This window comes from Entelurus aequoreus, linkage group LG09 (genome assembly GCF_033978785.1).
Source record: "Entelurus aequoreus isolate RoL-2023_Sb linkage group LG09, RoL_Eaeq_v1.1, whole genome shotgun sequence".
NCBI classification, from domain to species: Eukaryota; Metazoa; Chordata; class Actinopteri; order Syngnathiformes; family Syngnathidae; genus Entelurus; species Entelurus aequoreus.
The window spans coordinates 22,842,173-22,865,995 of NC_084739.1; the positions used below are offsets into that span (position 1 = coordinate 22,842,173).

The 23,823-nt window shown below is 38.3% G+C and overlaps 1 long non-coding RNA gene across 1 annotated transcript; it reads right to left on the minus strand.

Moving 5' to 3' along the window:
- Positions 1-16,972: 16,972 nt before the first annotated feature.
- Positions 16,973-23,551, minus strand: LOC133656813 (uncharacterized). Its single transcript, XR_009827159.1, has 3 exons — positions 23,427-23,551; positions 17,220-17,363; positions 16,973-17,115 (listed from the first exon to the last, which is right to left on the minus strand). It is a non-coding gene; the product is annotated as an uncharacterized LOC133656813 (long non-coding RNA).
- Positions 23,552-23,823: the final 272 nt, after the last annotated feature.

Sequence of the window (23,823 nt, forward strand, 5' to 3'; positions counted from 1 at the left end):
TTTCTTTTCTTCTCTCCTCTTCTCCCCTGTCCCTTGCGAGGGGGAGTTGCATAGGTCCGGTGGCCATGGATGAAGTGCTGGCTGTCCAGAGTCGGGACCCCGGGTGGACCACTAGCCTGTGCATCGGTTGGGGACATCTCTGCGCTGCTGACCCGTCTCCGCTCTGGATGGTTTCCTGTTGGCCCCGCTGTGGACTGGACTCCCGCTGATGTGTTGGATCCACTGTGGACTGGACTTTCACAATGTTATGTCAGACCCACTCGACATCCGTTGCTTTCGGTCTCCCCTAGAGGGGAGGGGGGGTTACCCACATATGCGGTCCTCTCCAAGGTTTCTCATAGTCATTCACCGACGTCCCACTGGGGTGAGTTTTTCCTTGCCCGTATGTGGGCTCTGTACCGAGGATGTCGTTGTGGCTTGTACAGCCCTTTGAGACACTTGTGATTTAGGGCTATATAAATAAACATTGATTGATTGATTGATAGTGATAATAATAATACTATTATTGTAATAATAACAACAGTATTATATTATTATTGTTATTGTTATTGTACGCATTATAAAATATTATTATTATTATTATTATATTATATATATATTATTATATATAACAAGTAATCATGGTAGTATTTAAGCAACTAAAAACACATTTTTGGGAACTTTAACATCATCTAAAATTCTTAAAATTTCACAAGGATGTGCATCGTCGCAAAGTTTTTATGATTTTAGTGGTGCTGGGAGAGGTACCCGAAAACTAGCATCCCCCAAAGAGTTACAGTCTCAAAAATTAGCAACTGCCATGAGTATGTTCCATTGATAAAAACACACACACACACACACACACACACACACACACACACACACACACACACACACACACACACACACACACACACACACACACACACACACACTCACACACACACACACACACACACATCATAACAGGACACACAGGTCATGTTAGTTTGTGGGTGGCATTTTTAAAGGGATTTGGGTCACTTCCAGGGTCATACATGAATGATTGCGAACAACTTTTAACCCTTAAGAGGTCCTAGAAATGTATATCGAGAAAACCACAATAAACATATTTATAATAATAATATTAATAATGATGATAATAACATAACAAAAATAATAAAATACAACAATATAACCAATATAATGTTGTACCACTATACCAATATAAAATATTACCAAATGATGAAAGTAATAATAATAATGATGATGATAACATAACAAAAATAATAAAATACAACAATATTACCAATATAAAGTTATACCACTACAGAATATAAAATATACCAAAACAAAGTTTCGTTGTACTTGTGCAATGACAATAAAGACCTACCTACCTTAATAAAATAATATACAATAAAAGTAAAAATAAAGTTTTATTACTATTTTATATTATATCAATACGCAGCCCCAAATTCTACCTCTTTCCCATAAAGACTATCTGAGAGGAATACAAAAAAAAAAGACACTTTACTTCAACAGTTGTTTTAGTATACTGTGTAAATACCATCTGCTTTACTGTTTCTTAAATCCATCCATCCATCCATTTCCTACCGCTTGTCCCTTTTGCGGTCGCGGGGGGTGCTGGAGCCTATCTCAGCTGCATTTGGGCGAAGGCGGTGTACACCATGGACAATCCAATCATATTAAATGTTGTCTTGTTGTTGAGTGCGACAAGTTCGAAATATATCCAATCACAGCTCTTCAATAGCGTACATATGAGAGAGGGCTGGGGGTTAGTCATCAGAAAGCTTTTCTTTGTGAGATGCGGAAGTTTGATTTCGCACCGCCAAAGCAAAAATGTATAGATTTGACATGTTCCTTATCGTAATATGTGTGTACACCTGGGAGAATGTTAAGAGGACACATGTTATGTTTGACGCTATGATGCCATCAGCAGGCGGATGATTGATCGTGAAATCATGATTCGCTCAACTGTAGGTTAATTGCTCTATGTATTTGTTGCTTCGGTTTATTTGCACATGTAGCACGGTGGCTGCAGTGGTCAGCGCTCGTGCCTCACAGCGACAAGGTCCTGGGCTCAAACCAGCCTAGCGGCCATTTTTGCATTCCCCCCCATGACTGTGTGCGTTCTCTCCGGCTTCCTCCCGCCTCCAAAGACATGCACCTAGGGCAGGGGTCGGCAACCCAAAATGTTGAAAGACCCATATTGGACCAAAAATAAAATTAAAAAAATCTGTCTGGAGCCGCAAAAAAGTAAAAGTCTTATATAAGTGTTATAATGAAGACAACACATGATGTAAGTGTCTATATTAGCTATATTAGCCTACTATCAAAGGCTGACACAAATCTTTGTTGACAGAAATGTTGTATTTTCATTTTTATTCTACACATTTTTGCAACTTTGGAAATCATTAGTAAAATGGAGGCTTTTCAGAGGGTGAGATAACTTCTGGAAATTACTGGCTTAGAATGACCAAAGGTATACATGTGTGTGTCCAAGTTAAACGAAACGGCCGGCTGTCTTCTTCTAATCTAATGGATTTATTACAATTTTTGCATGCTGGGTAACGTTTGCTGTGGTCTGGAACAACATGGCACACATACAACTATCAGAAATGCAGCCATTATTACATCCAGATAATGTGTCATGAGACATGCAACTATAAATTAAATACACAGAGGACATACGTAAAGGAAATTAAATGAGCTCAAATATACCTACAAACGAGGCATAATGATGCAATATGTACATACAGCTAGCCTAAATAGCATGTCATGGATTGACCAAATATGCCTGATAAGCACGCCAGCAAATAAATAAAATCAACAAAGCTCACTTTTGTGCATTCACGCACAGTATAAAACATTTGGTGGACAAAATGAGACAAAGAAGGAGTAGCATAGAACACGTCTTTCTGTGGCAGCATCGGGGAAAGTTGTACATGTAAACAAACTACGATGAGTTCAAGGATTGCTGAAATTAGTAGGACAAAACGGTGCTTGCCAAATACTCTCATCGGTGAAGCATGTGTAACATAAACAGTGGGATTTTTAACAATTAGGAAGGTTTGTGTCTTGTTTGTTCTTCTACAGAAACCATATTCAAACAAAATTTTCTTCATCTTTTTCCATTTTCCCACATCTCTGAAAGAGGTCCAGGGAGCCACTAGGGCGGCGCTAAAGAGCCACATGCGGCTCAAGAGCCACATGCGGCTCAAGAGCCACGGGTTGCTGACCCCCGACCTAGGTAGAAGCTGATTGGCATCTCTAAATTGGCCTTAGTGTGTGAATGTAGGAGGAAAATTAGTTGCACAGTATTTATCTATCAATCATCAATTGATAGATCAATACTATCAACAAACACATTATTTGTACCTCCCGTTGTACTACTGGACCACTAGGCTGGTACCCCAAAGAAAAGGTGCAAAAATAATACAGTAAGGATCAGGAAATTCTGCACCCTTCAAAACTTTAGACAACAATGATGAAAAAAAACAACTGTGAACTTAACTGAACTGTAGTGCTTGGTGTAAATGTCACCTAATAGACTGTGCGGGCAGGTTGTTCTACACTGCACTATGAGAATGCCACAGCTCAAAAAGAGCAAAGTGCCCCAGCTCCTTTCAACAGTAGAGTCGCAAGATATAACGTGAAAAGCTCTCAGTCCTGCGTCAATATAATGCAATTATGGCTAATGGACACTTGTCTCTTGCAACTAGGCAATCCAATACTTCTCTCCCATGCAATCAAAAACACAAAGCAGATGGCTGGATACCGGTAAGATTTTCTATCGAACAGAGCTGGACCGCAAAACCTCCTTTTTTTCGGAGTCTAGGCTGAACCAAACTCGATATTCTTAGCAAATTCTCAGTCAATTTGTTCTCGCACAAAGCATCATGCAGCAAAAGGATATAGCGCATGAAAGCGTCGACTCTTTTCACGCTTCTTTAAAAATTGGACACTAGAGTGTGATGAAGTCAAGACTTGATCAACATTTGCTTTAGTGTGAAATGGAGCACAGCTAAGCATCTGGGAAGAGCAACGAATGGTTCCCTGAAGGTGTCTCACCAGTTCCACTGGAGAGCCAGGTCAGTTTGCTCGCTGCCTCTCTGGGATCCTGACTAATGCCTGCTATTTAAATAGGTGTTGACACAAGTTGGCAGCAGTACCGCCACATGTAACTTTATAATTAGAATAATAATTTAAAAAATCACTTACTTAGGGGCGGTATAGCTCGGTTGGTAGAGTGGCCGTGCCAGCAACTTGAGGGTTGCATGTTCGATCCCCGCTTCCGCCATCCTAGTCACTGCCGTTGTGTCCTTGGGCAAGACACTTTACCCACCTGCTCCCAGTGCCACCCACACTGGTTTAAATGTAACTTAGATATTGGGTTTCACTGTGTAAAGCGCTTTGATTCACTACAGAAAAAGCGCTATATAAATATACTTCACTTCACTTCACTTAATGAATAATAATAATTATGATAATAATAATACATTGGTAACACTTTAGTATGGAGAACATATTCATCAGGACTCCTCTTCCTCCTATCCAGGAGATCGCAAAAAGCCGCTGCCTGACCAGGGCTCAGAAAATCTGCAAAGACTCCTCCCACCCCCACCAAGGACTGTTTTCACTGCTGGACTCTAGAAAGAGGTTCCGCAGCCTCCGAAGCAGAACCTCCAGGTTCTGTAACAGCTTCTTCCCTCAAGCCGTAAGACTCTTGAACGCATCATAATTAAATTATCCCCTCAACTCCCCCCAAAATGGATTAACTCGTTGGAATAAAAAAGACAATATAACATACATCTATATAGACGTGGACGCATGTGGAAAAGTGCAATATATTTATCTGTACAATAATCTATTTATTTATGTATATATATTTATATATATTTATTTAGTTTATATATATATTTATATATTATTTATATATATTTATTTATTTATATATGCACCTTATTGCTTTTTTATCCTGCACTACCATGAGTTTATGTAACGAAATTTCGTTCTTATCTGTGCTGTAAAGTTCAAATTTGAATGACAATAAAAAGGAAGTCTAAGTCTAAGTCTAGGTCTAAGTCTATATTCACCATTAATTAGTTGCTTATTAACACATTAGTAACATATTGGCTCTTAATTAGTCATTATTAAGTACTTATTGATGCCTTATCCGGCATGGCCTTATTATACAACCAGTAAGCCATTAACTAAGTCTTCCCTCAATAACTTCAGAATTATTGCTTATTAGTAACCATAACTGTAACCCTAACCCTTATATGTTCCCCTAGTGTCCAAATTACTCTAAATTAAGTCTTTGTTACTTAGAACATGTTCCCCATACTAAAGTGTTACCAATACATTTGATTTAGAAGCACTTTTCTAAAAACTCGAAAACACTTTACAGTCAGCAAAAAAGTAAGAATTTTAGAAAACTAAAAAAAATATGCATACAGAACTAACCTCTCATAATCTCTATAACTATAATTTCACTATTTTATACGTATTAACTCTTTTATAATCTTTCCCATTTAATAAATCTACTGATTAAAGTGTTATTTAACTGAATGCTTTTATTGGAAAATTTAATCGGACAAATTTCCATCTAAATGAGTAATGTTTTCAAGATGTTGAAAGTCTAATATGTCTGATTTCCAATGGCTTGGAAATTGGATTTTATTTGAGAGTCCATTTTTAATCAAAAATAGCAGATCTGGCTTAGTAACTGTCTGCCTTTAAGACTCTAAATAAAAAAAGGTACCGTTCTCATGCATTAGAAAAACTACTGATGCATGTTTTCCCTTGTAATTCAGTGTTGAGTGGGACGACTGTAAAACACACGTCTGGATTATAGCAGCGTATTGCATTTTACCAATGAGCTTTTCATTGCCAAAGCTTCCAATTGTATATCTATTTATTTACTGCAATGTACTCTAAGTCCTTTCGGATTGTAGTAACACTGTCATTGTAGTGCATGACAATGGCACTGGGAGGGTGCTGTTCTATTGTTAGCAAAACCCCAGGAAATTATGGAATCACCAGACTTGGAGGATGTTCATTCAGTTGTTTTGTAGAAAAAAAGCAGATAACAGACACGACACAACATTATAGTTGTTGCCAAGGGCAACTTTCTGACTTTAAGAAACACTCAAATAAATCCATCCATCCATTTTCTACCGCTTGTCCCTCTCAGGGCCGCGGGGGTTGCTGTATCCTATCCCAGCTGCATTCGGGCAGAAGGCGGGGTACACCCTGGACAAGTCGCCACCTCATCGCAGGGCCAACTCAGATAGACAGACAACATTCACACACTAGGGCCAATTTAGTGTTGCCAATCAACCTATCCCCAGGTGCATGTCTTTGGAGGTGGGAGGATGCCAAAGTACAGTCATGGGAAGAACATGCAAACTCCACACAGAAAGACCCCGAGCTAGGGATCAAACCCAGTGTTAAATTATGTTCTCTATCACACACGGACTACATAATTTGTTGTGATATCATATAGAGAAACACGTATAGTGAAACAAAAAAGACAACACAAGGTCATCAATACATAAAAGGTACCCATGGATGGAATTGTAAATTCTCATCATCTGCCTAACATTGCTGTCTATAGAAGTATTGAAATGTGTATGTGATGATGCCGCATGTTGGCTGTTGTCGAGGCTCAAGGATGCAGAAAAGGCAAGCGTTGTGCAGGCAGAAGCTTGTTTAATTAGATACCAGGCAGAGGAAAAGCAAAGGGCTGTCAGGAAACTACAGGGCAACAGAACACTTTGGCATGCACTACTATACCATGAACCAGCACTGGAGGAGGGAAACACACGGAACTAAATAGTACTAATTAACAAAGAGGAACATGTGTGCTGGCAGGACAAGGAACAGAAAATAAAAGTACTGCAAAACACGGAAATAAAATAGGAAACACACGCACAGGGACAGAAAATGATACCTAACAATGGAAAAGAGTCCAAACGTGGGATCATGACAGTGTATGTGATATCAAAATGTTTTTTTTTAATTTTTTTATGAATTTATTAATCAATCAACAAAACAATACACAACAATACCACCATAATGCAATCCAATTCCAAAACCAAACCCGTCCCAGCAACATTAAGAACAACAATAAACAGAGCAATTGAGGACACACAAACATGACACGGAACAATCCAAATGTAGTGAAACAAAAATGAACATTATTGACAACAGCATCAATATTAGTAACAATTTCAAAATAGCAGTGATTAAAAAACCCTCACTGATATTATCATTAAAACATTAATAAAAAGTAATAAAAAAATTAGAAATGAACAATAGTGGCTTACACTTGCATCACATCTCATAAACTTGACAACACACTGTGTCCAACATTTTCCACAAAGATATAATAAGTCATATTTTGGTTCATTTAATAGTTGAAAAATTTTTAAATAATAGATCCCATATTCCAATATATGACTCATTATTATCTAAACTAAATGCAGTTTGTTCTACTGATATCATCTCCATAGCTTGTGTGTACCAGTCAGTATGAGTTGGACTATCAACATCTATCCATTTTTTTAATATTACCCTTTTTGTTATTATGCATATTGAAAGAAAAGCATTTTTACTCTTTGATGACACGTTACTAAATTGATGGAGATCCTCAAGAAAAAAAAAAAAAAATTGGATTGGTTTGGTTTAACTTTATTTCCAATATGTATGCAATTGCAAGTGATACATTATATAGTTTACATATTTATGTAACCGGTGGTCCTTTCCTCTGCGTTGTGTGGGGTTGAATACGACCGACACCGCGTGTTGCTGCTCAGCTGATAATACAGAGATTACAATTGTTGTCAATAATTTTCTGCCATCGTCGAGCCCCTCTCCCGTTATCGTGGACAAAAGAGAAGTAGGAAGGCGTGTCCAACGCATATAATGACAGGTGTCACAACAATTATTGCAGTAGGAGGGACAACGAGACAATGGTTCCACATTGACAAAAAAATCAAACAATCTTCAGGTATTTACATGTAACTTACACATTTTGTGTAATTATAACAATAATACTACATTATAAGATACATTATTTACATTACATAATGGACCTTGTTACATTTACATCTGAAAACAAAATTCTGTTTCGGCCTCCAATTTAGCCAAAAGATCTTTTCACCTTCCAGGAATTGTGTACAGATCTTTGCAAAATGGGGCCTTGCATCATGCTACAACATGAGGTGATGGTTGTGGATGAATGCAATGCCATGAATAGAATACACCTGTGATCATGGTGCAAAACATACTACTGCCAATACCATAACCCCACCACCTCCATGGGCTGCTTGATTCCCAATGTTGACATCAGAAAGCCGCTCACCCGCAAAACAACATAGTCATTGTCTGTCATCTGCCCTGAAGAGTGAAAGCCGAGATCCATCCGTGAAAAAAACACCATCCAACTAGCCAGACGCCTTCGAATGTGAGCATTTGCCTACTCATGCCGGTTACAACCACAAACTGCAGTCAGGTTCAGATCCCCGTGAAGACGACCAGCATACATGTAAGTTTCCCTGAGACAGTTTCCGCCAGTTTGTGCAGACATTCTCTGTGATATTGCAGCAGTGATTAGGGGACTGGTATCAGACAATCTTGCAGGTCCTTAACGGTTATCTTATCGATTCATAGTTGGGAAAACAAGAGAAAAAAAGGTGGATTGGCATCAATTTTGTTTAGTTTAGAGGTGACATGACCTTACAAAACGTACGGCAGTGGTTCTGAACCTTGTTGGAGGTACCGAACACCACCAGTTTCATATGCGCATTCAGCGAACCCTTCTTTAGTGAAAAATAAAATGTTTTTATTTCAAATTCAAGACAGAGTTATATGTTTTTGGTAACACTTTAGTATGGGGAACATATTTTAAGTAACAAAGACTTAATTTAGAGTTATTTGGTTAGGGTTGGAGCAGACCTGGGCATTGTACGGCCCGCGGGCCGCATCCGGCCCTTTGCGCATCCCTGTCCGGCCCGCGTGAGGCCAATCATAAATTACAAAATACATTTCAAAAAGTATCTATGTCGAGTGTGCAATACAACGGTGCTGCTTTTGTTTTGAAAAGCGTTATTTGTATTACTTCCGTGTGGACGTATGCGCGTGTGCGATTGTGAGTGAATTGAACGGCGCAATTACAAATGACAAAATAAAGTTTAAAAAACATCTATGTCGTGCGCGCAATACAACTGTGCTGCTTTTATTTTGAAATGTGTTATTTATGCCGTATGTCCGGGGGGAACCTGTGAGTGAAGGTGCATAGAGACAAGTGATGAGACGCTAAAAAAAGAAAAGTTGATGAGGAATGGCGTGTTTCCAACAAGACATGGACTGCCAAGTATTTCTTTACATAAATTAATGGTAAAGCCGTGTGCTTAATGTGTGGTACACAGGTTGCTGTGTTTAAATATCATTTTAATCGCCACTACACGAAGAAACACGAGGGAAAATACCGGAATGTGTCTGATGAAGCGCGCGCAAGGGAGGCTGATGCGTTGATGGTAAAACTGCAAACCCAACAAGGACTTTGTGCCATATTTCACACCCCCAGAGATGCAGCCGTCAGGACAAGTTTCGTCATTTCTCACAAAAGCGCCAGAAAAAGTAAGGCGTTTTCTGACGGAGAGTTTATTAAGGAGTGCTTATTGGACTTTGTTGCGTTGACATGGACTGTTTTTCGCTAACTTTGGATGAGAGCTCTGATGCAGTCAATTAAAGAGACAACCACAGGTAATGACTTGTTCACAGAGGTAAATGCGTGTTGGGACAAGCTGGCAGGTGTGACAATCCAATCCACTTTATTTATATAGCACATTTAAACAACAAAATGTTTCCAAAGTGCTGCACAACAATATTAAAAACAATATTCAAATATTATCCTTAGCTCCACCAATGACTGAATAAAAAGAAAAAACAATTACACATAAAACCAATATAAAAAACAATATAAAATAAATATGATTAAAAACTATTTTTAACAACAGATGGTTGTCCAAATCTGATGGGGAAAAATGTTGGATAATGCAGGATAAAGTGACCATCAAAAGCAATCTGCTTTTGTATAAAGTTAAGTTAGGTTAAATTAAATTATTATTATTATTATTATCATCATTATTATTTATATTACGGTATATCAAAAATAATATTGAGCAAAATTTAATTGAAATATTGTCGTGTGGCCCTCCAGCAGTGCTCGGGTTGCTTATGCGGCCCCCGGTGAAAATTAATTGCCCACCCCTGGGTTAGAGGGTTAGGGCCAGGGTTAGAGGGTTAGGGTTATAATAAGGCCATGCCGAATAAAGCATTAATAAGTACTTAATAATGACTAGTTAAGAGCCAATATGTTACTATTTTGCATGTTAATAAGCAACTAATTAATGGTGAATATGTTCCCCACACTAAAGTGTTACCATGTTTTTTTACTGGTGCACAAAATGAACCGTGCATGAACATCACCTTGTTCAAAGAACAAAACCAACACAGTGCATAAACTCACAACAAATTACACGCCTGCAAATCAGTCTGACTTCTGCTGTTGCCGTATCCGTAATACGCCTATAGGGAGAAGTTTTTATTTACACGATGAGTCGGGTGTGTCTTGACCCGACTCACGGAACCCCTAGGGTTCGATCGAACCCAGGTTAAGAACCACTGGCTTACAGTGAGGTGTCAGGAGGCACTTAGCATCGAAGAAAAAAATAACTTTTTTGTAAATGAATACAATTAATTAATATTCTTCTGTAGGATTTTCATCATGTGCAAATTACACAAGAATGTAACATTTAGTAACATGTGATATTAACTTATTACATGCAAAGTGAGATTTGTCAAACCTTTTATTGGTGAGAATTTTGATGATTATGGCTAACAGTTTACGAAAACTTTGAATTGAAAATCTTAGAAAATGTAAGGTTTTAAAAATTGTAAGCCATGATGATCAGAATTATAACAAAGGCTTGACATATTTCACTTTGCATGTAATGAGTTAATATCACAGATTAGTTTCACATTTGAAGCTAACTGCTGACATTAATACACTTTTGCACTATATTCTAATTTTATGAGTTTCACCTGTATAGTACAATGACTGAGAGAAAATCTGGTAGCAGGAAAACATGCAACTTTTCTCTGACTAAAATTGAACATTCACCTACCGAAAATGCAATCTTTTGACCACAAACTCGGCAGACATGAACTGGGGCGAGTACTGCCCACCTCTGAGTCAGTCAGAACATTTTTCTCGTCATGCTCATCTAAATGAGAAGGCATTCATTTCAATTTTACAAATAATAGCGCTGAAATCATAGCCTGGTTTAGTTATTAGTACCTGTTGTATTCAGAGCGGTTAATTTTTTGTTTTTTATTATTGCATACGTGTGTTCAAATGTTTGAGCATATTGCTTTTTTTGATGAAATAGCAGCCTTTTAATTATTACAAGTAGCACTATTGCAATCTTTTCTTGTAAAATGTTAAGTGTTTGTTCTGCCCGGTCATTGCATTTTGCGATCTGACGTCACTATACCAGTTGCGTGATGACAGCATTCATTAGAAAGGAGGTTACAGATAACACATCCCAGCTACAACTGGGTTCTATCAATGCAGATACGACTGTATGTATGACGGATATTGCCCTCCAAAACAATCTCTCTCTTTTTGAAGAAATAACATTAGACGAACTACTGCAACGTATAAATGGGACAAAACAAACATGTTTACTTGACCCACTTCCTGGGAAACTTATCAAGGAGCTGTTTGTAATATTAGGACCAGCAGTGCTAAATATTATTAACTTATCACTTTCTTCTGCCACTGTTCCCCTAGCATTCAAAACAGCGGTTATTCATCCTTTGCTCAAAAGACCTAACCTCGATCTTGACCTCATGCTAAACTACCGGCCGGTGTCTCACCTTCCCTTTTATCTCGAAAATCCTTCAAAAAATTGTTGCGCAGCAGCTAAAAGAACAACTAGCGTCTAACAATCTCTGAGAACCCTTTCAGTCTGGTTTCAGGGCAAATCACTCCACAGAGACAGCCCTCGCAAAAATGACTAATGACCTATTGTTAACTATGGATGGTGATGCGTCATCTATGTTGCTGCTTCTTGATTTTAGCGCTGCTTTCGATACCGTCGATCATTACATTCTATTAGCAAGTATCAAAACACGTATTGGTATGTCAGACTTAGCCTTTTCTTGGTTTAACTCTTATCTTACTGACAGGATGCAGTGTGTCTCCCATAACAATGTGACCTCGGAGAATGTTAAGGTATCGTGCAGAGTTCCACAGGGTTCTGTTCTTGGCCCTGCACTCTTCAGCATCTACATGCTGCCGCTAGGTGACATCATACGCAAATACGGTGTTAGCTTTCACTGTTATGCTGATGACACCCAACTCTACATGCCCCTAAAGCTGACCAACACGCCAGATTGTAGTAACCTGGGGGCATGTCTAAATGAAATTAAACAATGGATGTCCACTACCTTTTTGCAACTTAACGCTAAGAAAACGGAAATGCTGTTTATCAGTCCTGCTAGACACCGACACCTATTTAAAATTTCCACCTTAACATTTGACAACCAAACAATTACATGAAGCAACTCAGTAAAGAATCTGGATATTATCTTCAACCCAACTCTCTCATTTGAGTCACACATTAAGAGTGTTACTAAAAAATCCTTCTTTCATCCTATTTTGTCCACCACCGACGCTGAGATCATGATTCATGCGTTCGTTACGTCTCGATTACTGTAACGTATTATTTTCGGGTCTCCCTATGTCTAGCATTAAAATATTACAGTTGGTACAAAATGCGGCTGGTAGACTTTTGACAAGAACAAGAAAGTTTGATCATATTACGCCTATACTGGCTCACCTGCACTGGCTTCCTGTGCACTTAAGAAGCGACTTTAAGATTTTACTACTTACGCAAAAATACCAAACAGTCTAGCTCCATCCTATCTTACTGATTGTATTGTACTATATGTCCTGGTCAGAAATCTGCTTTCAAAGATCTCTGGCTTATTAGTGATTCCCAGAGCCCAAAAAAAGTCTGGAGGCTTTAGAGCGTTTTCTATTCGAGCTCCAGTATCTGGAATGCCCTACCGAGTTAGAGATTTAAGTCCCAAACTCATTTGTATACTGTAGCCTTTAAATAGGGGGCGTCGGTCCCTTTCAAGGTTTCTCGTTGTTCCCATTGGGTTGAGTTTTTTCTTGCCCTGATTTGGGATCTGAGACGAGAATGTTGTTGGGGTTTGTGCAGCCCTTTGAGACACTTGAAATTAAGGGCTATATAAATAAACTTTGATTGATTGATTGATTCCTGACCCGGAAGAATCGTTAATGGAACCATTTGGAAAAATGGCGAGCAATTCCAAGGAATTTATACACCAAGAACTCATTCTGAACAAGAACTGTTTTTTGATTCCTATCCCTAATGGTGCCCTAAGCAGAAAAATATTTGGAGGTCCCCCCTAACCATCGCAAAAAAATTCACACTTTATTTATGTAAAACATATTTTAAACTCTTTTAATCAAACTTGAATTTAATTTGATGCACTACTAAAATGAATATATTTGAAAAAAATTGTTAAATAATACAAAAGAAGAACTTTGTAAAATAGTAATACAAATAAAATGAACATAATCAAAACATGTTTTTGCATATCATCCTGATACATCTCCGGCCGGGATTCGAATCCGGTACGACTGTTAACAAGCCCAGCACTAACGATGTGTGCCACAGGGGAAGAAATAACATACTTGAGAAATTTGCCCTTATATTCTTATCAGTGACGGAGCAGGAAGGGGCTAGGAATATGTTTGCTGTAAACTTTTATATGAACCGCACTGTCATTCATTTATTGATATTTTCTTATTTTCTTCACGCAGAACGGGGCTCCACAATGGATCGCGGGGCCATACGCTGTGTGTGTGAGCTGCGCATAAGAAGGGGCGGCCCTGTGTAGTGCAAATAACTCGGTCAGCGTGATTATTCCACGCTTTCTAACAACACTTGCAACATCAATGGTATTAAGGGGACTGATAAAACTGCACATTTTTTAGTGCACCTGTGCAATAATCATACAGTATTGCTTAATCAGCAACTTAATATGCCACACCTGTTCAGTAGATGATTAATAAAGGCAAAAAAGAAGTGTTTACTGACACAGATTTAGACAGATATGTCATTAATATTTGAGAGAAATAGGCCTTTTGTGTACAAAGAACATGTTTTTGGAGTTTGTGTTCAGGTCATGAACAATGAGAGCAGTAACACAAGTATTATGTTTATAATTTTGATTAATGTATACTATAGGAGGTGTTTGTGTCAACATGCATTGTGTTGTTGCTTTAAGAAAGTAATTTTATTCTCCCCAGCTTGATCTTTTTAGCTCAACTTATCAACTTTCATTTTCAAATAAAACAAGAAGCATATTTCTGTCAGGCTCGTTTGTTCAGTTGACAGCCGATCCTTTTGTTTTTGCTCTGTGAATAAAAGAAGAGAGGGGGTATTGAGGATGAACTTTGCAAACAGTTGAAAGTAGGTCTGGTGTGAGACAAGTGTGTGGCAGCAGCGGCAAAGAAGAAAATTGCCTCTCTAAAAAGTGGGGAAATGCCTGCAGAGGAGCAGATTATGAGGTCATAACACAAGTGCATTTAAGTGTTAATTATTCATTTTTCTTCTGTCATGCATTTTAACTGTGAGCCTTTTTGATTAAGACAAAATATCTCCATTAGAATATCCTTTGGGAACTGGCATCCTTAAAGCCCTTTAAAGAATTGTGAATAATGATGATGCTCTCATAAAAACAATCCCGAAAGAACGGTCTATTTTTACACTTCCCTGCTCCTCTCAGAAGAGCTGTTGTTGTTACGCGGCGGCCATTTCAGTCCAGCAACAACAATGAGCAGCTGTGAGGAATAAACAGCCATAAAATACATTACTGCCTTTCGGCGCTATAATTGCCCGATGTTCAAGTTAATGTACATTATGCGCTCTTTATGATGTGGCATTGTTCAGACAGCAGCTGATGGTTATTTACAGCTACTGCTCATCTCCAACACCCCTGGTAACACTAAATAAACATGCAGTGCTTAATCAAGGACGTTCTACTATTTTCACTTGTTAATCAGATTTGGATGGCCTTGTCGGAGTTATTGTGTTTACCAGTCAGCATTCATCGTTGGGCGACATCTGCTAGCATGACACAACCCTTCGTTTCGTCGATCCATCTGGGAAACTGCTGAAAAATCTAAATCAAGATCAGCGAGCAGAGGGGAAAGGAACACTTATTTTAAAAGTGACAACAAATTACCACTAGAGTTGGACTTATGGTATTGCTGAGAACCGGGTCTTACATTCCGGTTTTCCCAGAACTGTCCACATTTTTAACGATGATTCCTATTTTCGATACTTACCGTAGTCTGCCGACTGGAAACATTATCTGCCACTGAGGGGTCCAGTAGCTAGCTTTAGCTCGTGTGGAGCTGCTCCCTTAAGTCAATATCCTCCATTGTGGCAATTAAACTGTATTTCTTAAGTGTTATTATCCCTGGAGGACAAGGCTAAATATGTTTCACACAAAGGTGTGACGGTACAGCGGAGAAGGAAACGGCCCTGAGACAGGGAAGTTGCTTAGTTTGCAGCGTATTTATTAATACAGGGGTGCCCACAGTTTTTCTGCAGGCAAACTACTTTTCAATTGATCAAGTCGTGGGGATCTACCTCATTCATATATATAATTTATATTTACTTATTTATGAAATATATGTTTTTGTTAACAAGTTAAAGGTGTTTAATGATAATGCAAGCATGTTTAACACATATAGTTAATATTATTAACAAGTTAAAGGTGTTTAAAGATAATGCAAGCATGTTTAACACATATAGTTAATATTGTTAACAAGTTAAAGGTGTTTAAAGATAATGCAAGCATGTTTAACACATATAGTTAATATTGTTTACAAGTCAAAGGTGTTTAAAGATAATACAAGCATGTTTAACACATATAGTTAATATTGTTTACAAGTTAAAGGTGTTTAAAGATAATACAAGCATGTTTAACACATATAGTTAATATTGTTAACAAGTTAAAGGTGTTTAAAGATAATACAAGCATGTTTAACACATATAGTTAATATTGTTAACAAGTTAAAGGTGTTTAAAGATAATACAAGCATGTTCAACACATATAGATTCCTTTCTTTCATGAAGACAAGAATATAAGTTGGTGTATTACCTGATTCTGATGACTCGCATTGATAGGAATCAGACAGTGGTGCTGATAACGTCCGCATTTTCAAATGGAGGAGAAAAAAAGTCCTCCTTTCTGTCCAATACCACATGAAAGTGGTTGGTTTTTGGCATCTTATTTGTCCAGCTTCCGTACTCCTTTGTATACACTTTACAAGATTTACATTGCCGTCAAACTCCGTAGCTTGCTAGCTTGTGCACGCCAGCTTTCTGAGACTCTTATTTTGCTAGCGCAGGCAGGATGAAGCAGCGCTTTTATTGTGCAACTGTGCAGTCGGTCTTTGGAGTTTTGACGACAGGTACAGCGCCATAGTCTGTTGAAATAAAAAGTGATTCTTGCCTTCCTGTCGGTAATTTTTTCTTAATAATGAGCTGGCAGCAGCCAGCGTCTTCTCAGAAGACCCTCGGGTGCTAGGAATGTCAATCAAGTGACAAAAGTGACGTCATAGTGAAGATTTATGATCGCTCATTTTTAGGACTACTTTTTTTAATGTCTGGTTGGCGATCGACTGACACACCCTCTGCGATCGACCGGTAGCTCGCGATCGACGTAATGGGCACCCCTGTATTAATACAATAGAATGATGTGTGTAATTAATCCAAATACGTGTGGTGTGTGACTATGTGAAGCGATTATATGTTGAGTGTTAGGGAAGGATCCGGAAGTCCAGAAAGGGCAAGCAGGCTCGGAGGTCCGGGGACAGGCAAGTGATCAGGGGCTTGAGCGAGGCTTCGTAGTCCGGGGGCAGGCGAGAGGTCGAGATCCGGGGAGGCAGCAGGCAGTCCAGAAGGAATCCGGGGAGACGAGACACACTTCTCGAAACCAAGGAATGACGCCGAGCTGCAGGATGACGACACAGGACAAGACACGATGAGCACATAGGAGGGTAAACACAGAGAGCAAGGAAGCACATAGGGCGAGGAAAGCTAGAGACTGAGGCATACTGTACTGGTACAAGTAGCTATGTTCTGGCACTGGAACACAGGACACGCTGGCTTATGAAGGGAGTGGAGTCCTCATCAGCGTCAGGTGTGTTGTGTCCAGCGGTGCCCTCAGAGGAGCTCACAGCAGAATGTGTGGCGGCAGGTCTTTGAACCATCACAAAAGGAAGAGCAAGTTGGAGCAGACAATCTAATCGCTAAGCTAGCTGCTAAACAAGCTTGAAACAACACATCAACTAGGTGGTTAGTAAAGTTTAAGAAGTGTAGACGAAAGCACGTTACAGCAGAAAGTGAGCAGCTATTAAGAGGATATTAAGTAGATTAAAAAGAGTGGAGAAGATAATATGACTATTGGGTTGCTCTGTTGCTGTCAAGGGCAAGACAGACCAATACATATATCAGAAGTGTTGATACCAAGGGTAGTATCCATATATGATCAAATCTAGAGTGATTAGATCAACATTTTTATTTTCCCCCATTTTTTTTTTCTTTTTTTTTTGTACAAACTCAAAAAATAAGTCACTGGACAAGGGCAAACACCAGAGGATTTAAAAGAGTAGTTGATAGTGGTTTTTGATTATTTATTTTTTTAGTCATCGTGTACTATTGAGGTCCGTGTACCTTCCGTTCATTCTATTTCCAATTCTTGAATGCAAATCAAAAAACAAAACTTGGGCCATTTTTTCTATTTTCATTTCTGAAACAAAAGTTGGACAACTATTTAATGAGACTTTTTTTTAGACAACAAATATGTTACCGTTCTGCTAAAAACGTGCTAAACGCAAAGGAAAAGCGTCCGGTTCAATTTGTCATCACACATATAACCACGCATTTTTTGAATTTTGTATGAACATATTTTCGATTTTTGTGTTTATCTGGAAAAATTAAAATCCTTAAAAGGAACGCCCCTTTGACATGCTAAGAGGAAGGAAGACAGCTCCAGTGTGGACTCAGAAGACGCAACTGGGCTCTGGGTACGTGCAGGCTTCCTGCGGAAGACGTCGGTGGCGAGGGAGAGGCCTGGCTAGCAGCTAGCAGCAGCTAGCAGAAGCAAGACCACCTCGCGACGACGGGACCGGTAGGTGACGGCGGCGGCGAGTGACGGCAGCGGCGAGGTAGAGGCCCGGCTAGCAGCCAGCAGCAGTGGGACCACCACCCCACCACCTCACGGCGGCGAGATCGACAGCTTTCTTGCGGCGGCGTGTGATAGCAGCAGAGCGGCGAGGGAGAGGCCCGGCTAGCAGAAGCAGGACCACCTCGCGACGACGGGACCGGCAGGTGACGGCGGCGGCGAGTGACGGCAGCGGGGCGGCGAGGGAGAGGCCCGGCTAGCAGCCAGCAGCAGTGGGACCACCACCTCACGGCGGCGAGAGCGACAGCTTTCGCGCGGCGGCGTGTGACAGCAGCAGAGCGGCAAAGGAGAGGCCCGGCTAGCGGCTTGCAGCAGCTAGCAGAAGCGGGACCACCTCGCGACGACGGGACCGGGGACAGCCTTGGCTGAAGGCGGTAAACACCCGCGACAGCCAAAATCAACATGGGGCCAAAGAAGGTGCTCTCTCCTGATGAAGGTGAGGAGATAAGGCGATCACTTGAATTTTTAACAGCAGAGGTATCAGCCATTAAGCAGTACCAACAGACAATTATGCAGCTGGTGGAGGAGGTAACAATTCTACGAGTCGAGAATGATGCAAAAACTTTACAAATAGAACAGTTAACAGACCGAGTGGATGAACTGGAACAATACACAAGAATAAATTACGTTATTTTGACCGGGCTTAATATAAAGCCCCATTCATATGCTCGGGCGGTGACCGCCAATGGTGGAGAAGAGCCCGGGAATTTGGACATCTCCACAGAGAGGCAAGTGGCAACATTCATGGAGTCAAAAGGCATATTCATGGACCTGGCAAATGTGGAAGCTTGCCACCCACTCCATAAGAAGAAAGATAATTCGGCACCAGTAATAATAATGAGATTTGTCAATAGGAAACATAAAACCGCATTACTAAAACAAGGGAGGAAGCTGAAAGGAACAGACGTGTACATAAATGAACATTTAACAACGCAGACATAGCCAGAAAAGCACGTAGCTTAAGAAAACAAGGAAAAATACAACAAACATGGACAGCAAACTGTAAAATATTTATTAAACTAAATGGAACACCAGAGGAAGCAAGAGTGATAGTCATAAGGAAAATAGCAGAGCTGGATAAATATCAATAACGATAACAAAATTAAACACAACCATGACACAAACAAACAATAATCAATCAAACAGAGAATTTATAACCTTTTCCAGCACCGACTATAACAGGACGGAATTGGACAGTGCTATAGATCCAGACATACATTTTTTTTCTCACATGGACAATAATTGTTTATATTATACAGAAGTACAGTACAACACCAACATTAATTCCAATAACAAACTCTCAATTATTCATATTAACTGCAGAAGCTTGTATGCCAATTTTAACAATATGAAATTATTTTTGGAACACTTTAAAGAACCTTTCAAAATTATCGCTGTATCAGAGACATGGATGGATCCAAAAAAAGGAATGGACTTTGGACTAGAAGGATATGAACTCAATTATATTAATAGAGTAAATAAGAATGGAGGCGGAGTTGCTGTATATGTGATTAAGGACTTCCATTACAAGGTGGTAAAAGACATGTCACTGGCTATTGACAATGTTTTAGAGTGTATAACCATTGAGATATGTCATGAAAGAAATAGAAATGTATTGATCAGTTGTATATATAGGGCACCCAACTCAAGTATTGAAGGTTTTGAAGACTGGATTAAGGGAACTTTCAATGGAATCTGTCAAAAAGTACTCTTTTTATGTGGAGACTTCAACATTGATCTCTTGAACCCCAACAAGCAAAAGTCCATTAATGATTTCACAGATACAATATATAGTATGAGTTTGTATCCTCAAATCACAAGGCCAACCAGAATTGCAAGTCACAGTGCTACACTTATTGACAATATATTCACTAATGTCTTTGATAATAATATAACAAGTGGACTGTTAACAACCGACATCAGCGACCATCTGCCAGTCTTTACTATTTATGATGGGAACTACAGGAAGAAGAACATTGACAAAAAGACATTTCAAAGACTATGTACAGGGGAAGGAATGATTTTCTTCAAGAAGGATCTGAGGAAACAAATTTGGGACAATGTATATAATGAAGATGATGTAGATGATGCATATGGGAATTTTGTCAACACCTTTCTAACACTCTATGATAAACATTGCCCATGGAAAGAACGTAGTAAGAAGCAAAAGAAAAACAACCAACCGTGGATGACAAAAGGACTGAAAAATGCTTGTCACAAAAAAAAACACATTGTATCGAATATTTATAACACAAAGATCTATAGAGGCAGAAAATAAGTATAAGAAATATAAAAACAAGCTAATTGGTATACTACGAACATGTAAGAAGGAATACTACAGTCAATTATTAAACAAGAACAAAAACAACATGAGAGCAACATGGGGCATCCTAAATAGCATCATTAAAAATGGTGCTAAGAAAGATTACCCCCAGTACTTTCTAGATGGACATACAAAAAATGACAATATGAACCAAATAGCTGAACGTTTCAATGATTATTTTGTTAATATCGGAACAAATCTGGATCAAAGAATTCCAAATGTAGATGACGGGTCAGTTGAGGACTTGAGTGAGCTCATAGACAGAAATCCCAATTCCATGTTTCTTAAAAGTGTAACAAAAGAAGAAATTATCAAAATTGTAAAAAATTGTAAATACAAGACTTCAACTGACTGTCATGGAATAGAAATGGTAACGATAAAAAAGGTTATAGAAGACATTTCAGAACCTCTGACATATATCACCAATGTATCATTTTTAACCGGAAAATTCCCAGACAAAATGAAAATTGCAAAAGTCGTACCAATCTATAAGAATGGAGACGTACACCAGTTTACTAACTACAGATCAGTTTCATTACTTCCACAATTCTCCAAAATCATGGAAAAATTATTCAATAGTCGATTAGATTTATTTATTAACAAAAGTGGGACGCTCGTGGAGAACCAATATGGATTTCGAGCAAATATCTCAACATCAATACCATTAATTAAAATAACAGAGGAAATTACCAATGCAATAGATGATAAAGAATGTGCGGCAGCAGTATTCATGGACTTAACAAAAGCATTTGATACAATTAGTCATGATATTTTAATACAAAAATTAGAACGATATGGCATCGGAGGTTTGGTATTGAACTGAGTAAGAAGCTATTTAACCAACAGGAAGCAATATGTGAAGATGGGTGAAAATATGTCAACACGGCTAGATATATCCTGTGGTGTGCCGCAGGGATCAATACTGGGACCAAAATTGTTTAATCTTTATATAAACGACATTTGTAAAGTTACAAAGGACTTAAAGTTAGTTTTATTTGCAGATGATACAACTGCTTTCTGTTCAGGAGAGAACACACAGAAGATAATACAAATAATAACAGAAGAAATGAACAAATTAAAAATATGGTTTGACAAAAACAGACTATCTTTGAATCTCAGTAAAACTAAAATAATGCTATTTGGTAATAGTAGGAAAGAGCATCATATGCAAATACAAATAGACGGAGTAGACATCGAAAGGGTAAAAGAAACCAGATTTTTGGGAGTATTAATAGATGATAAAATGAACTGGAAATCTCATATACAAAATATACAACATAAGGTAGCAAAAAACATTTCAATAATGAATAAAACAAAACACGTCCTGGGCCAAAAATCACTTCATATTCTCTACTGCTCACTAGTGTTACCATATCTGAGTTATTGTGCAGAAATATGGGGAAATAACTACAAATGTGCGCTACATTCGTTAACCATGTTACAAAAAAGATCAGTTAGAATAATACATAATGTTGGATATAGAGAACATACAAACCCTTTATTTATTAAGTCAAAAATATTAAAGTTTGGTGATTTGGTAAAATTGCAAACAGCTAAAATGATGTACAAAGCAATCTATAACCTGCTACCAAAGAATGTACAACATTTCTTCTCAACTAAAGAGGAGAAATATAACCTTAGAGGAAAAAATAATTTAAAACATTTATATGCACGTACAACACTTAAAACTTTTAGCATAACAGTATGTGGAATTAAATTATGGAATGGATTAAGTAAAGAAGTTAAAAATTGTACTGACATGATCCAGTTTAAGAGGTTGTTTAAATTAATAGTGCTTACAAAGTACAAAGAAGAAGAATTATGAGAAAAACTTCCAACCTTATTGAAAATATTCTTCATCTCAGTATGTTAATAATGACTGAATTAATTAATTACATATTACAAACTGTTGGATATACTAATTCATAGATGTTATTTTATTATATAAAAAGGTCAGTAAATGATTTTATATAATTGTAAATGCTTTGAAGTGGGAAAGGGGTAAGATTAAATAAGCTTTGCTTCTTCCTACTCCTTTTCGGGCATGATGTAAATGAAATGATATGAAATTGTGTGATGTATTATGATGTAAATGTGTTCATGTTTGAAATAAACTAAAAGAAAGAAAGAAAAGAAAAGGAAAACAGCACAGATTCCAATTTTATGACAATATTTTAATGAAAATCAACCCTTTTTTGTTTGTTTTCAAATTTGCCATATATAATAAAAATCGAAAAACGGCCCTAATTTTGTTTTTTGATTTGCGTTTCAGAATTGGAAATAGAACGAACGGAAGGTACACGGACCTATTGATTTTGTTTTCAACAAACAATTGTATGGCAAAGCAAGGCAATTTTATTTATAGAGCACTATTCGCACACGAGGCAATTCAAAGTGCTTTACAAAAAATGAAAAGTAGGAAAAATTATTCAAATTAAAATCAGAAAATACAGTCATCATGCAATGTAAAGGTAATGAGGAACTACTTCACATGTGTTGGTATTGTTACACTGACAATTAGGGCTGCACAATTATTTGAATTTTAATCACGATCAGGATTTTGGCTGCCACGATTAAATGAGGGTGATTGTCAGGAATATTAACATTTAAAAAGCAGACTCCGCTGCATATCAAATCAAGCACTTTTACAGCACCGCGAAGCGCAGAGGCCTTTGGGTATGAGCACAAAACTCCATCACCATGCCAAACTGACACATTAAAATTTGTATTATTGATAAAGTTAACATCAACAAACTTTTTCAGGGGTTGCTGCAGCAGATCCCTTTGTTTCACTTCGTTTCACTCGCTTCACTTCCATGGAGTTTCGGCATGCGTTCGAGACCGCACTGCTGTTATTTGATGGTGGCAGGTGTGGATAACATTGGTGACGGATGCATTTGTCCCACCCAAAAATATATCCTTCAGAAAACAAATATTTGATGTTACTTTCATTTTGAAAATGCAACAGAACGTTGCGTTACTTGGCCATTCTTTAACTTACCTGCTCCGACTCTGAGAGTGTTATGGACAGGAGGAAAAATGTAGCAGGTAATCTGTAAATTGTTGCCACAACTTGTTATGTCTTGCTGTGTGTTTACTGGGATGGTCACCTGTCCTTTACTGAAGGTGACATTGCAATTTATTCAACACAA